Source organism: Cyphomyrmex costatus, unplaced genomic scaffold (assembly GCF_001594065.2).
Source record: "Cyphomyrmex costatus isolate MS0001 unplaced genomic scaffold, Ccosl1.0 scaffold123, whole genome shotgun sequence".
NCBI classification, from domain to species: Eukaryota; Metazoa; Arthropoda; class Insecta; order Hymenoptera; family Formicidae; genus Cyphomyrmex; species Cyphomyrmex costatus.
The window spans coordinates 300,384-317,250 of NW_017275207.1; the positions used below are offsets into that span (position 1 = coordinate 300,384).

Consider the following 16,867-nt stretch of genomic DNA (forward strand, 5'->3'; position numbering starts at 1 on the left):
AACACACGTTGTATCTCCCGCTGTAACCGCCAATTTGCGTCATGATGTAGTGGCAAGAGCTGAAAGTGTAGAAAGCTAAGTCACCGGCTTTTACCTAATCGCGATGGGTCGAGAAGAGACACACCGCGGGAGCTGCGGTCCAGGTGGTGGGCCTATCTGTCGGTGCTCCTCGTGAAAGCATGGGCATTCCGTACGCGGCTCGTTCAGTTCGGGGAACGAGCGAGCACTCGGTGTCTCGAGGAGGTCTGTTCTCCGCGGTGTGTCGTTAAGCGTGCACACAAACATAAACACACACGCGCGGACCAAGTTATATACACTCTCGACCGCGGGCCTCTGGTATTTACCAGCGATTCGCTTGGTCAATACGCGGATGTATGAGTGGACATCGATGTGTTCACTCTTGACGTACATATATATATATATATGTACATGCACGGGAGGTCCTCTCCATCTTCCTCCTTCCACTCGCGAAGGATACAGGAGATAAAGCTTTTCTCTCCGCCGCTTCTCCCTGCGCCGCAGTCATTTAGCCGTTCCTTTCTTGGGACGGAATAGCATCCCTTATGTTTCAGACTCGCAATCAGCAGATAAAGGTTTATGAGCTCTTTCTGAATAATCCACTAATAATCTCCGTTGTCCTCCGCGTGACGGAGACTGTGAAAGCCCATCCCACTTCGTCGCTTGCGTTCCATCGTGCGGCACACACGCGGGACGAATTCGTGTTGCGTGCAGCTCGCACGTGCCATTCTAATCGCGTCAATCTAAACTTAGCAATATATCATACCAGACGTATGTATGTGTGTGTGTGTGTGTGTGTGTGTGTGTATAATATATATTGTAATAGAAAAATATATGTATATATTTGTTTTTTCGTTGTTAGACTTGTAACTTATAGTTTAGCGTTATGCTCTTAAATTAATGTATAAACACTTCTCATGTTAATTATTTTAATTCACGATTAAATTACAGGTGCGTGTCTACAAGAGGAGTTTGATACGCCAGTAAAATTAAAATTTGTCTCACTTTTCAGTACAGTCCCCTTAAAAAAAAAAAAATTCATATATACGCAATTATCTATATAGATTTTAAATCGCTCAATTTCGGAGTACGATGAAAATGTTTTCAGAAATGAAGCTGCAACTGAAGAAATTACATCTCACGTGGAAATTTTGCGGAACTCTTCCGCGCGAAACAACGGCGGCTGCAGAGAAGTACATGTAACGTTTAATTTTCTCTCTCTTTTTTTTTCTTCCTTCCACCTGCGACATCGTCTCTATTCGCGTTCCGCGGATCCCGCGTCGCACGTGCACGCGTTTCTCTCCTCCCTCGGCGCGGCGGCCAATTCCTCCTCCGTCTCTTGCGAGGAAGACCACTCCCCGCCGCCGCCGCCGCCGCCGCCGCCGCCGCCGCCACCACCACACAACCACTGCTACTACCACCGCCAGCTCTTACATCTCTTCCCTCCCTACCCGAGTCTTTTTCTCTCTCTTGGTGACCGCGCGCGATCTTTGTTACTCCGCGCGGACACGGTGGTGGAAGTCGCAACGGAACTTCAGTGCAGCTGCGACGAGCAGCTGACGCGGAATCATTCAGCTCTGTAGTGTGGAGCCCGGCGCCGCGTATACGTGACACACCGCGCGCGACAGGTCACACGTTTTCAGACCGCTTTCAGCCTCCGGCCGAGGAGAGGAGGACCAGCCGAGAGATTCGCGCGGCGGTGTCTTCGTACCCGCCGCAAATGAGCTCGCGCCGCGAGTGCGCGCGCGAGGGAAACGCTCCTGCTGCCGTGCGTCTCGGTCGCGAGCAGTGCGGTGTGCCGTCATTATCATCATCATCATCATCATCGTTGCGCGATTCCGCGGCGAGGTGCGTCGCCGGCTGTGCTCCGCGGTCGCGACGACGACTCGGCGAGTCGATAGGACGGCAGTCGAGAAGAAGGAGCTGATCGTCGTGAAAGAGCAACGCGCCAAGTGTAAACGGCGACAAGTGTACGCGCGCGAGCGCGCCGACGAGGGAATACTCGCGCAGGTGAGTGTAAGAGATCGCTTGTCGCGTACGCCGGGGGGTAATCCACGTCTCGCCGAGAACGAGATCCTCGAGGATACCTCGAGGCACGATACGGACTGATGGACAGGCCGACGGAAAGAAACTGATTATATATCCCAGGAAAAATCACCTGGTAGAAATAAAAGTTCGCGGCAGATATAATAAAGTATGCTCCGACACATTTAGCTTCTTTTGCAACGAAAGGTAAAACGGAATGAAGTGTGTAGGATACGAAGAAGGAAAAGGAGAAATGTAAGAGAGCCCGAGTGAGATCTCACACTTAAAAATTGACGATTCAGCTTTTTTCTAACATTGATCCGATTGTCATTCTTTGGAATCGCTCCAAAAGTTACCGAGAGGAGAGCAATCAGTCATCTGTGCATTGTTAACAAATTAATAATTACTACAAGTCATTGGAAATGTTAACGAATTCATTTCAAACAACGAGGATTCTTAGCTGAGTCACGATCATTTTGGTCAATTCTAGTTTTTAATATTAAGTTGACTTTCTCTGTTGACATTTGATCAGAAATTAAAGAGCTGACATTTAAAATTGAGAGCTACAGCGAGCATGTATTCGAAGAAATTTTCTTCCATAAATCAATTGCGTAACACTCGGAGGATCCCTCGCGCAGTTTCAGCGCGACATGTAGGGATAATTAAAGCGTGCGATCTTTAAGCGCGATGGAAAAGGAAGAGAGGGAGGAAATGACACCGAGAATGCGGATTGTACGGTGCGTGATGGATGATGAATCGGGCCGGCGAGCGAATTTTTAACGCGTGATATCATATTCGGAGGAAAGCGAGCCGCGTAGTTACCGCGAGCGTTGCCGGACTTGATCGATAGAGACACGTGCGAAGGCGACACGTGATTCCCGCGTTCGGTGACAGTCTCTAATTCGTAAGATCTCGATTTGCATTCGTCCGCTTGACTCACCTAACGGCGAGCGTCCGCTTCTAGAACGTGGCATCTTTGCTACAGACATTCGTTACCGAGTATATTTATTGTCGCCTGAGACAGAAAAAGAGAGAAAAATAGGGAGCGTCTTTTTTTTTTTTTTATTTCTCGAAGATCTGATATTTGATACAGCCGGAAGATAAGAATTGAATAAACTTTTCGAAATTCAATGTATTTTGCATCAAACGTACACGATGACCACGTTTTTTTATTATACAAGTAGCTGTCCTTCAGATTTGTTTATTTTTTCAAAATCCAATTTAATTTGTCCTTTACTTTAATAAGGAATAATTATAGGAAAATCCCTTCTAATTAGTATTCCAATATTTAAAGTCGGACTAATGAACGAACACCCAGAGAAAGGTTTTCTCGATTCAAAGAAATCTTTTTCTGATTGAATGTTTACGGAAATAGATTTAGTTTTATGTATGAGCAATATTAGCGGAATAACAAAGTCGCAATAATGTCAAAATGATATTAAAATGAGCCGTGAGATTGATTGAAAAATGATTAATAATCTGTACAGTTTATTTTGACGTAATTTTGACGATGTTATGATACTTGAGAGTTACTTTAGATATCACAAGAATATTTCAGAAATTAATGCGCAGATTTCTGATATAATCGTAAAGTAGTTTCGAAATATTTCGGAATAAAGTTCTAAATACGTCCGGGTTTATCTTTTACTTATTCTAAGGAAATATGGTAATCACCGTAATTAAACGGCGAGATGTTGCGGACGTGTCGCGACTTCATTCACCTTGGACACGAGTGCAAAATAGTCGCCGGCTTAATCGAATTTCAAGCTCGTGAGTCATCGTTTAGCAAAACGCGGGATGAAAGTGTCATCCTCGGTCTTTGTTTACGTCAATCGCGTTTGGCATATCACCTCGATGAGGCGCTTACATCCCAACGGAACGACATTAATGTCAATTTTTGCGAAATCATGGACGCCGTGAAGCGAGAACAGAGGGGAGAAACCCGCGCGAAATCGTCAACGTCAGCTGCTCGATCGGATTCGCAACGCGTCGCACTCGCTCGCTCGATCGACCGATTGCGCGTAACGGCGGGAGCACTTTCAAAAATGATCGTCGCCGAAGTCGACCTGGCGAAATGTTCGAGTGTGTTGCGTGGGTGGAGAAGAGAACACGTGATTTCGACGAGATCACGAAATCAATCGGTCATTCACGGCATTGTACGATTTCCATCGAGTATAATCGACTTTCATGACACGTCGACTTGCTTTACTGGTATCGGAATATTTTATATTCTTTTGTTAAGAATAGCAGCGAGTTTGCGATGAGCCGAATGCTTTAACAAAATAACTCGTTCATTCCGACAATTATAGAAATTTATGGAATAATATCAAGTTTTCTAAAGGTAAAATAAATAATAAAAAGAACTTTATCGAATGCAATTAGCCAATTCATCTAATTGAATCTATCAAGCCACGTGAGAGATTACTAGTTTAATCATTTATCCGATCAATAGGAACGGACCGATTAATCGATCAAGCCGCAAACCACTGGGACTCAATCGATTAATCAAACGAAATCGATAAACGGATAACAATTTAATCGATAAATCGCGACCGCTTTCAATTGCTTAAGTCGACTAACGCAAAATACATAATGAAATGATTTTGAAACGAGTTATTTGGTTTGAATAATAATAGATATTAAAATGACATATAAGCAACAACTTAACGAAAATTAAATTTTAAACACATAATAAAAGTTCATAATTATAATAAATAAAAATTTGGATGATATTTTATTCACTTAAAGTATGACAGTAAAACATTTTGAAAATTAATTATTTTAATGGGAAGAAATATATTTTATATTATTTTTTAATACAGAAAAAAAATGTATAAAGAACAAATTGGAAGCTTTTATAAATCCAATTTTATCCATCGGTTTAATTTAATCACAATCATTACATTGTCTATCACACTATCTTTATTGTAAAAATATTACAACGTGAAAAGTGCAAAATACTTAGTTTTAAATCGCTTAATGAATTAACAAAACAATTTTTCCAATTTGTTTCAATTATCCAATAAGTACGAATATTTTTCATTCCTAGAAAAGATCAAGCAAACAAAAATTAAGAAACTGATAAGAAACCAAATATTTCATCAGTATGAAAGACATAATTAAAAAGTTAAACAATTTTCAAAACTTACAAAAAAGAAATATAACATTACACAATCTAAAAAAAAAAAAATAGAAACCGTCAGTAACGATCGTTCTAAATGAAAACAGCTTTGATTGAAAAAGTGCTGCGACAATAACAGTATTCCCTAACGATATTCGTCGGATTTAAAAGATATTGCGTGTACAGAATAAGCGCGGTGCCAATTTGACGGGATAACCATACAGCTTTCGATTATCCGACGTATAGCTCGCGCTGATTCGCGAAGGAGGTGCAATTATCGCGAGTGATATTTTTCAGCGATTTAAGATGCCGGCGAACGTTGACGAAGCACGTCTTGCAGGTCCGCGATATCGACTCAATCCCATCCCTACGGCCTACACGCGCACGCACGCACGCACGCACGCACGCACGCACGTCGGGCCCTTCCTCGCCAGCACGCACCTGTTATGTTGTGTTGTCGTTCTGCAGCGGCGTGGCTGCACGCGACAGCTCGTGCCACTTACTTCCAGTTACCTCTCGGCAGTGCGAACCATCGGCCGCCGTCGTCGCGTCGCTATTTCTCGCGTCGTATCGACGCTGTCGCGAAATCACTCATGATCTCTGACACGAGGAGAGATTGACCGTCGTCCACCTCGTTCGCGACCGCAGCCCGCCAGGCTGAAATGGAATGTATAGATAAAATATTAAGTCTGTTGTTTATACAGTCGCGAATTAATGTACGCTTTTGTAATTGAAAGTGGAAAATAGGTTTTAGAGCCGAAGTGAGAAAAAGTTCTAATGCAGGAATAAAGAACGGACTGCCTACCGTTGGCGCGCTTATTTTGCGCGCGAAACCGAAACGTGTTCCGTCGAATGACGGAAGCGGAAAGACGAATGCGATACTTGAAAGCGTGCGCTGCGATCTGCTACTTCCTTCCATCTCGAAGTCGCGAGTCGACGTTGCTCTCGTTTCAAATTCGGAGTATCAGTTTTATTACGAGTTCCGGGAGTGGGTTCTTTCTTCACTTTTGAAGTAGAGGAAGAACGGATACTGTGTATCACGCAAAGTGTCTGGGGAAACTATTTTCCTTGAGAACGTGAAAAAAAAATCAGTTCGGAATAAGCGATGATGCAATCGACCTAAAGTGCTGTAACGCGAATTATGGAATTAAAATTTTATACGAGAGAGAGGAAAGAGAACGAAAATAAGAATTATATTGCGCTTCACCTTCATCTTCCTATAACGGTAAGTGACGTTGACCCGGTAAAGGATTTACCGTGTTCTCTTTATGATTCTTCTTATTATTGAATCCCACTTAAATACGACAATATTACGAGTAAAATTACGGGAAAATTATTAACCGTGATGTTTCATTACGTATAAAAAAAAAAAAGAAAAAAACGTCAATAAGATATTTCCGATATCGGAATACGATAAAATACGACCAATTCGCAACCGAAAGCGCAGACAACACGAACACCTTTTCGCTCCTTTTACACTTTCTTACACAATTACGACAAAACAAAGAGATTCTGGTATACCATGCAGACCCACGAAAACGATTTTTACATTCCTGAATGTGCGTTTAAGATAAGCAGTTGATTCTCGCATAACGATAGAGATGAGAATCTTTACTGTGATTATACCGGATTTAATGACTGAAGAACACGGGCTCAAAGGTACAATCGAGGAGGAAAGAGATCGCGATCTCCCGAGGACGATCTCGCGAGAGCGCGGCTTCTTCCTCCGGAGGCCTCGGGATCCAGCGGCGGTCGAGGAGCACTTTGCTTCGGTAAAGCCGCGGCGAGCGAGCATGCGAGGTCGAAGCCTTTCCTCTCTCGCTCTCGCTCTGTCTTCCTCCTGCCGCTCTGTCTCTCTCCCTATTTCTCTCTCTCTCTCTCTCTCTCTCTCTCTTCTCTCCCGCCTTCTTCTCTGCGCCTTTCGATTTACACACGGTTTCTCTCTCCGGCTTAATCGCACGCGCGCGTCGTCTCTTCCCGAGTGTACACGAACGCGCGCTTTTGTGCAACGAAGAAAAGACCAACGGCGAGATTTTGACCGGATTTTACGAGGAACGGAGGAGAAAATGACAAGATGTGAAATAGGAGGTACAATCGTAATAATTGACCTGACGAAAGTGCTTGATATCTTATTTGCCTTTTATTCGAAGAAGCGCGAGATACCGATTGCAGTTTTAATTTGTAAATTTGAATTTTATCTCTCGTGGATTGCGTCAGTCGATGTTTGGAATCGGACGTCACAGCGATATAAAAATTGTTGAAATCACGATTGCTGCTCTTAAATTTCTATCTTGTATTCCGACGTCCTTCATAGGCAAGAGATTACTCTGTTATCGAAAACGTTAACGGAATGTAGAAAGTAATAATGAAATTATAATATGTTAATATATAAATACATTTTATACATAATTTTCGCGCGAAATTGTTACTATATGAGTTTAATAAGTAAAGTTTATTACAAAGTAAAAAATGAGAAATTTTATACAGTAATTATTTATGTTTGATAATAATTATCCTAAATAATTATCTTCTGTTAAAATTAGAACAATTGTAAAAGGATTTAGAATAATTACAAACACAGATAATTTCTCGTTTTGTTTGACAATAACTTTGTTTACTAAGCTTGTTGTAAAAATTAGAACAATTAGGCTGATCATAATGATATTTGATATCTTATTATCTAAAACCATATGAAGTTTTCAACTTATTTTGCTAGATTTGTTAATATCGCAAATCGTATGCGTCAATGACTTTGTCGACAGACACATATTCACACACATAAACAACCGGATATACTTAAGGATCAAATAATCGCAAAAAAACACGAGGAATTACGAGAGCTTGACGTTGATAAATCCATTTATATCAAAAGGAAGTGGATTATTGTTATTGATCCTTCATTACACCGTTTTATGTCCTTCCTGTAATTAACTGTCCTTCTGCGAAATTATGCATCATACGCAAATCATAATTATAGCTAATAGGTATTAATATTGATTGCTCGTTCAGTAGATGAAGCAGCTTTGTAAAATTCTGTAATATAATTGTTTCGTCCTTAATTCCTCACCATAGATTTAAATGTATTAATCCAATCATATTAAAGAATATTACAACAATTGTCAAACTGCTTTCTCTGCTGATTGATATTTTAACATATATTTGTGTAAATATAATTGACTTTTCCATTACCATATTCCATGAGATAAACTACAGAAAGAAATAGAGGAAAATTAAATAAAAGTCATTCCGGCAAAGCTGATTAAACTATATAAATAGAAAATTTTGAAAGTTTTTGTGGTTGAAAATATTATTTTTAGTATTTATTTGGAACTTTCATTTTTCAAGTTAAACTAACGTTTTTAAAAAGTTGTTTCATTATAATTATACGACAATGAGGAAGGGAGAGTTTCGAATTGAAGTATAAATAATGTCTATCTGCAAATTGACGCAGACGATTAGCAGGTAATTTGAGATGCGATATGTGTCTCCATATCTATCGTTGATATTTTCCAATCGGTCAAAGGTTGCACCGTCATGTTAGCTTGCATATATATTGGACATTTGCATTTTAATCTAAACTTCAATTAAGTAGTAGCAAGTCCTGTATCTTAAGGCGAGACGGCCTACGTCGTCAAGCTATTGTTGCGCGCGGTGAAATTTGTGCGGCTTATCTGAATCTCTTATTTCGCATCTGTGCAGTGTATACAGCTTTCAACTCGATCCCCATTGTCATCACTTTCGACGACTGTAACTGTCAATGGTATATCGATTCAACGAGACAAAACTACTGTATCTGGATTCAGAAAATAATTAATTTCACTAATGCACAATTTTTAATTTATCGGTTTTTAGTGGTGATTTTGGAGATGATTTCGCTTAAAAAGATATAATTCTTTTACGTATACATACGTTAAAAAAGTCTCCGATGGAGTGGGAAAATCAAATCTAACTTATCTTTTGATAATTGTAGTAGTCGAATATACAATATAAAAAAAAAAAAATTATTTCGTGAAATTTTCAATCCAAGTTACGTTTGTATTTTTAATATAATTATTACTATCTATCGTTTTTCGATGTTAATTTAAACGTGAATTTTATAATTTATAATAGATATTACTTTTTTTCATTATTCCGTGGTAGACATTTCAAGCATATCTGACGTCAATTATCATCACGGATCGGAGGGCTGACGTGACGCACCACGTTAATACCACTTTTCGATTTCATAAACGAATTCTTATAGTCGAACTTTCTCGGCTTGATTAAATCTGTATAACGCGCATCGTCTCATCTCCGTCCTTGTCCATAGTCTCATGTTGCCCGCGTTGAATGAGCAACGGATAATAATCGAGTACCGCTTCGAAAATTAAGTCCCGCCTTCTTGCGACGAAGTGGATTACGCGTTGGGAGATTGAATTTCGCAAGAATTAATGACGTCTAAAAGTAAATTGAACTTCCTTACGGTCGTGTCGCATCGTGTTGCACGAAAGAAAATTTAGAGACATTTCATCTTTAATTTCAATATTTATTAACATATCTATAGAGTGTAAATACTTCTTACCGCCTCGTGTAACGTTTAATTAAAATACTTTTATTACTTCTTGAAATTGTGCAATTAATTGACAATTGAACGAACGAGCTGAAGAAGATACGTCGGATTTTTTAAAGAATCGAGCAACCTTCTATTTACCAATTATTTTATCGATTCAACAATTGATAGAACAATTGGTAAATAATTAAAAGATCAAGATTTAAGAGATATATCGTATAATTAATAAAACTCAGCGATAAACATTACTCCGATTATTTCTCATGAATTCTTCGACGAACGAGATATCTTCCTTCGTAATTGCCGTCACGAGCGTGAATTTAATTTAAATAAATGACCGAAGGTGCAACTTAAAGATGCAATCGTTGAAAGTCGTAATTCGGCGAGCGGGCCGCGCGAGCGCAGATATTTACTTTCATTGCTCCGATAAAATCGTTTCAATCAAAATCCATTAAAGTAATCGTCTTAATATTCATTTGCTTTCCCCCAATCGTTTTATTATATGCCCAGACGGCGGAGTGAGACAGAGAGGAAAAAAAGAAGGTAAGAAAAGGGGAACGGAGGAAGGCAAACGCGGACGTAAGGTCGAATTCTTATTCGTGTACCGAACCCCTGACTCACCGACCGCCAGATGCATTCTTATACGACGGCGAAACGATCGAAAGTATTATCCTCCGCTTTAAATCAGAGATAAGCGGGACTCGGCTCGTCCATTAAGGGCGAAGGATGCATAAGATATTATTTGGTCGAGCGTGGAAGGCCGTGCGATAACGGATTGCACGTGTAATGCTCTGTGCCTACAGTGGCGGCCTAAATATTTGAATCTCGAATCATCCACGAGGACACGTGGCTGCTTAGATTCAAGCGTCATCAATTATCAATTTTTTTTTTTTAACAAAATCGGCCTGTAATCTGATGATAAAAATGATCGCTTGAAACAATAAGTCTCCAACTAGAATTTTTATGATGGATTTTCTATGATTTGTTTTAAGACAAATATCGAGATCAAGATTTTAATTATCTTTATGTTAAAAGAGATATAGAAAATAAAGAACTTTTAAGTAGGTACTCTCTTCTCTCTCTTCTCCACGCTTTGAGGCTACAATTAAAAAACAAAGTTCAGTTGTGTTTACATAAACAGGCTTTCTCAAAATACGGCCTATCTGGAATAGCTTTTTTTATTTATTTACGTAATATGAAGTTTTATATATATTATAATAAATATGTATATGTCTTGCCGGAATTTTTTTTAGAAAAAATATCAACTTCTCAAGTTTTTCGTCCAAATTCTTTCACGTATATTCATAGTAGTCGAGTGAGATGGATTTAAATTGCATCAACCGCTCGGCAAGCGATAGTCATCGTCTAAAATTAGTCGCTACCTTATCAGTGGTGCCTAAAAATTTATGACAGGACGATAAGTTGTGAATAAAGTAAGTCATTTGCACGAATATAAATTGGAGTTGTATGTAGGTATATGTTTCCCCGAGGATTAGAAGTTAAATTTCGTAAATTCCTATTCCTACACAAATTCCACATTCACCGCTCGCATTTCTAACATTTTTCTGCTGTGTGTAACGGTCATATTTTACGATGAGTTTTACTTCTACTATTCTCAGTGTCTTCTCAGCAACTCCATGAGTCGCCCACGAATCATGCGTCTCTAGGAATTCTTGTAAATGAGATATTGGCTGGTGAGAAAAATATGTTTCTTATATTTGCATGTTTAACTCAAACAGCTTTTCTTTAATTTGTTGAGAGCATTATGGAATTTTCATTGCTCTTATTAAATTAAAAAGAATGATTTTGCTGAAGTATCTAAAAATTTAGTTAGATAAAAATCTAAAAATAATTTTTTCGAGTTACACACATCTAATTAATTACATAGCAATCTTAAACATGACGAGCAATGCTGCAAAAAAATTTTGACATTCCAGCAACCAGTTTGAGTCTTACATAATTATTTTGAAAGTCAAACAAAATTATTTTTAGATCTGTATCTATAACAGCTAAATTTTTTTCATATACTTTAGCAGAACCGTCGATTCTTTCCATGCGCGGAGATATACAAACAAATAATAGAAAATTATAACGTAGGTAGAACGCAATGATATTCCAATAAAAGAAAAGATTATTAAAATGTACTGAATGTATAATGTTTATTTTTGAAAAATCTCGGCTATTCAATCACAATAAGATCGATCTATTTATTTCAAGCGAAGATAACAATCGTTTTCTCCGTAGCGTGAGAAAGCCTGAGCGTCATTGTTATACGATTACAGCGTGAGCGAAGTCAGACTGTCGAGAAGTCAAGGAAAAATTCCGTGCATCGGCAAGTGACCAATACGTTGCAACCACGGTCGATGCGATTATGCGATTGCAAGAACGACATCGCGAGTTTTTCGCTGAATGCTGCGCACAACGAGTGACTTCCAATCATTCGTGATTCCACGGCGAGCGCAGGTGGCAACGTGAGAATCTCAGATATTAATATCGCGGAGGCGCGCGATCGGAATTATCGCAAGCCACCTAACAGTCACTTTGTACCTTTTGCATCGCCACCATCGTCCTGACAGAATTCTTTTACGCAACTCTCTACGTTTACATGAACACGTCTCGCGGTTTTATTCGCCGATTAATAAGGCTCGGTTTCTCCAACACCTGTTTATACTCGTTTCTACCAATGTAGCGTTTCAATCTCGGTTTAACTAACTCCTTCGTCTTTTTCTCGTTCTGAGAATTTAAAAGGTAAAAAGCAAGTTGAATCGAGATTAAAATTAATCTACATTGATAGAAATCGCTATTAATGTCCATTTCTATAGATTAACTTTAATCTTGGTTTAATTTACTCTTTATCTTTTTTCTAACTTTTAGAATTAGAAAAAGATAAAACATCGAGATTATATAGTTAATTTACGTTGGAAACGGACATTAATTTAATTCTGGTTAACTGACCTGTTTTCTACTCTTTCGATTTAATTTATGCTACACGGTTCGTAATTTTTATATTCCGATTCCTTCTGAATCTATGTAGTCTGCAACTTCTAATATTCGCGATCCAGGGATCATATCAACTTAATGAATAAACATAGAAATAGTTTCTGTGCTGCTATTAAATAGTATTTAAAAAATTTAAATTCCCCAAAACTATATAGATATTTATTAACTTAAATTCCCGTTTTTATGACATCCTATATTTCAGCAGGATTTTATTATACCATATACTATACATAATGTATATTGTTGTGAATAATATAACCGAGAGAGACTCATTTAATTTGAATTTATGATTGTTTGGTATAATTCTTAATATTCTTGAAATTAAAAAAAGATAAATATTGATACCAATCGATACCGTTTAAGGACTTGACTGTAAAATAACACGCGATTCTAAATCAAAGTCTTATTACACGTGACGGTGAATAAGAACCGTGCAGTTTACAAAAAGTGACATTGATGAACGGTACGAGCAGTCCTGAGCACTCAAACGGTTCAAATATTGAAATTCCAATATTGATTCACCGACAGAGAAACGATTCGGAGCTACGCGTTTCTATGTGCATAAATTATTACGCTCGCGGCGCAAAAAGGGGTCTTCGAAAAGCCGTCTCTTAATGACTTTCAATCATCCAGAGACGGGATGAACTTTGAAATTTGATAAATATCCCCGAAAATAATACCGCGCGATACTTCTCTCGTGCTTTACAAATCGTATGCTGAAGCTTATAAGTTTCCACAACGCGCTATCAGCTTGTGGCTTTAAGAAGAAGAAGAAAAAAAAAACGTAAACATGACCGCGATCCGTAATAAATCAATGATTGTAACGAACAGCCGATACGAAACATTCGTTTTCCCAGCGATGATCGTTCATCAATTATCCTAAGTGCGCATTATTTCTACGTAAGTATATGATCCTCGATCGCGGTCGATGTAACAATATTGATAATTATAGCAAAACGTGTGTAAACGCCACGCCGCGCCGTCGCTGGTGCCGCGGAAAATCCGAAACACGTGTTTTATCGGCCGTGGCGCGAGGAACGCCCATATTCCGCCGTGAAGAGAGATCGTGAACGCCGCCCGCGATAAAGATCGACGACGGCGGACTTGCATTACATTAGCCTACAACAAACGATTGCTAAATGAACGATTACCGCTGCCGTTCGTGGTCGATAATTACCGCATCGAACAAGCAGTTATTACTGCTTAGCGAACGATAATTCATTATTACAGGCTCGCATTGATACTAAATGTAGTCCTATATGTGTGTCTATATTCCCTGCGTGTCGGCCTATAAAAACATGCCGATATTATTGTTAAACAAGAAGCAATTACCATGCTAAACGGCCTCTCAGCAGATTAATTTAATACGTGTCTGATAAATCGTACACTGTTAATAGAACGGACGAAGAAAATCTGTAGTTGGCAAATACATCGTGATTATATTTCTTTCGGCCGAGGGAATTTCACCAAAAAAAAAAAACTCACCGTTTTAATACTTTCAGCCATTAGAAATAAGATATTAATATTAGAATAAAATATAATCAATACAGTCTTGAATCAAATCAATACATTCTCAAGGAAACATCCAGTTGTAGTCGCACTTGACGACTTCGCTTTTTTCCTCTTCTTATTTTTGTTTACTTTCCAGAAATTACAAGTTTGCGTTTTTACTAAACCCGCTCGTGCTTCTCCGAAGTCGCGAAGCTCCAATAGTAAATTCAAACGCAACAAGTTCCGCGAATGCAGTCGAGTTGCTCTCCACGAAAAAGACAAGCCGGAAAAAAGAGCGGTTAGTTCCGCGATTTTTTCGTAGAACCGTAAATGTACAAAAGGATTCTTTTTTTTTTTTATGAAGAGGCGCAGAAAAATAATTTAAAATTTAAATATCCGTGATATTTCGGAATCCTTCCTGAAACTATTAATTATAATATCCACTGTGATGCGCGTGTTGGAATCGATTGCAAAAAGTATTATAAAATCATATGAAATTACTTAAGAATTTTTAATATAAAAATATAATTTTAAGATAAATGATAAATAGAAAGACAATCGAGTGTTACTTCAATTTAGGATAGCACATTTATTCCTTTATTATATTAATAATAAAAGAAAAATATGTAAACAAATTAATTTAAAAGTCCAACTAATGTTCTATTAATTCTTATATCTGATGATAATCTGTGATCTATTATATTTTATGAAAATCTTGCATAATATGATAAAGGAAAAGTCAATTAAATCGTGGATTTTAATTGTATTTATTCAATACAATGAAGAGCAATGAAACAAATGTTCTCTTTGATAAATCTTGCAACATTGTAAATAATATAAATAAAGAAAACGCAAGCTATTATAAACGATACTTTATCAATATCAAGTTATGACATTTGAATATTGAAATTCATACTACATACGATTTTGAATCAAACATGAGTCTAATTTTATGTGACATAATGCGAAGGATTTTACCGTAGTTAACTCACTGGATCACCTCATTCCTTTTACCTTGGATAGCTATACGGGCGCGTTTAAATTAAGAATGGTAATCCACGGAAATGATTTTACGAAGGCCTCGTTACTGTCTTCCTTGGAATAACATTTCATGTAGAGAATTACAACTTTCCCATTCGACGCGTGGTTCTTCTTTTCGTAGCCATGAATCTACGGAAAAAAAAATATACAATCCACCCAAAAATATATCGCGCTAGAAAAGCTAATATTCCGATTAATTGATTCACAAAGATACAGACTGTTCGTTATGCCAGTAAGATTGCGCCCCTCTGATCTCGCTAGTTTAATTAGAATCACATCTGCTATGTTTTACACGTAACTGCTATTAACATCTTGTTGACTTTACAAACAGAGAGGGAAATCTAAGAAATACTTCAGTCATGCTTCTTGATTACGTAAAATATTGAAATACTATGGAAATTGTCAAAACCATCAATTTTAAATATGATGATATATCCTTTGACTTTTGTTATTAGAACCTTTTCTGTTTCTGGATTTTTCAATATCTGTTCAATATCTTGATAACAAAATTGTAAAGTAAAATTCAGTAATGTGATTAAAAGTTCTTTAAATTCAAGAGTATAATACACGAAAAATATTATTCTATTGCTAATAAAAGTGATTACTCAATTAAGTTTTTTTCTTTTCTTAAGAAAAGAATCTTTAACAAAAAATATTTTCTTGAAAATTATTTTAAGTACATTCATTAAAAATTAAAAAAAAAAACCTTGTAAAATGTAATATCGAATACTCAATAAAAAAAGGTCGATTACCATTAACTTCTGAATAATGATCACTGTCGTCGAAATAATGAACTACAACTAGAATCATTGGAGTTGGAAGGGCCGTGACTGAGTTAGAAAAAGGTGAAGGGACCTGCCAGTTATGTACATAACACGGTCGACGCTGAAAAGTCACGACGTGAATAATGCGCGCGTCAGTCTCTATTTTCAATCCCGTAACTTCGCGGGCTCATCCTTGCCCGAACGCGGAGAAAAAGCTACGCGATGTAATCGTAAAACGCTCTTACTCCTTCGACCAGTTTTTTTTCTTCTCTCTCTCCTCTCTCGCGCCGTGCTATGGACAATCGCAATGATTCAAGGCGGAAGATTGAAAACATTAAATTCAGAGTTGTACGCTTGGTACATGTAACATGATAATGAAAGCAATGTAACGTAGAGTAACAAAAGTGCATGATCTTTTATATACATAATCGTTAGAATTTCGAAAGAGAGAAGATCCAACGTAATGTCAAGTACAATAAAAATGATCAATTCCTATCCATCAATTAGATTTTTAAAATTCGCTTATATAAAAAAGATTATTTATTTTATTTTAAGTATAGGCAATATTTTAAAATTTATTACCCATTTTTATGAAGCAATCGGCATTCGCGCGCAATTGCTAATAAGAAAAAACAAACTTCTGAAATATTTGTTGTGACACATATTTTAACTTTTATGACACGTTTTTTTTCTATCTGCCATGAAATTTTTTGTCAGTTTACCTATTTTTAAACAATTTGTATGCGACATTTTGCATACCTATTAAGTTACAAAAAATTCCTTATATAAAAGTAATTTATTTCTGCTTGGAATAAAAATTTATTTGATATGTGAAATGTATTGTATTCATCAAAGATT

General features: G+C 37.7%; 1 protein-coding gene across 1 annotated transcript in view; it reads left to right on the plus strand.

Annotated features, from left to right (window-relative positions):
• The first annotated feature begins 1,873 nt into the window (after positions 1–1,873).
• cv-2 (crosveinless 2-secreting protein) overlaps positions 1,874–16,867 on the plus strand; it is a 40,252-nt gene continuing 25,258 nt past the window's right edge. Inside the window, 1 exon segment of the mRNA XM_018550569.1 lies at positions 1,874–2,028. The gene's annotated coding sequence lies outside the window, so the exon portion shown is untranslated.